The sequence below is a fragment of the Syngnathus scovelli genome, unplaced genomic scaffold, assembly GCF_024217435.2.
Source record: "Syngnathus scovelli strain Florida unplaced genomic scaffold, RoL_Ssco_1.2 HiC_scaffold_475, whole genome shotgun sequence".
In the NCBI taxonomy this organism is placed as follows: Eukaryota; Metazoa; Chordata; class Actinopteri; order Syngnathiformes; family Syngnathidae; genus Syngnathus; species Syngnathus scovelli.
Window position 1 is genome coordinate 1,992 of NW_026061576.1, and position 509 is coordinate 2,500.

Here is a 509-nt window from a genome sequence, read left to right on the forward strand (position 1 = left end):
TGGAGGCAACGGCCGTCTCCTTAAGCTAAGGCCGGACGAAAATCTGCGGATGCGGTCCATCCAAGGCAGACGGAGGTACCGGCCGCCTCGGTAAATAAAGCCCGGGCAAAAATCTGCGAACGGCCCGTCAAGGGTTCTGTCTCATCCAAGAAAGGGGTACCGGCCGCCTCAGAGGCCGGAGCGAAGGGGGCGAAAGGCTGTCGATGGGGAAGGATCGGGGCCACGGCTAATCTAGCGATGCCCGCGTCGGGCGGTCACTCCGACGAATGAGCGGGGCCGAATCCGGCGTAGGCGGCCTTCAGGCACGTGGTTCGAGACGACCTCACCCGGCTCTAGCCCGGAGGATCGGAGGCAACGGCCGTCTCCTTAAGCTAAGGCCGGACGAAAATCTGCGGATGCGGTCCATCCAAGGCAGACGGAGGTACCGGCCGCCTCGGTAAACAGAGGCCGGGCAAAAATCTGCGAACGGTCCGTCAAGGATTCTGTCTCATCCAAGAAAGGGGGTACCG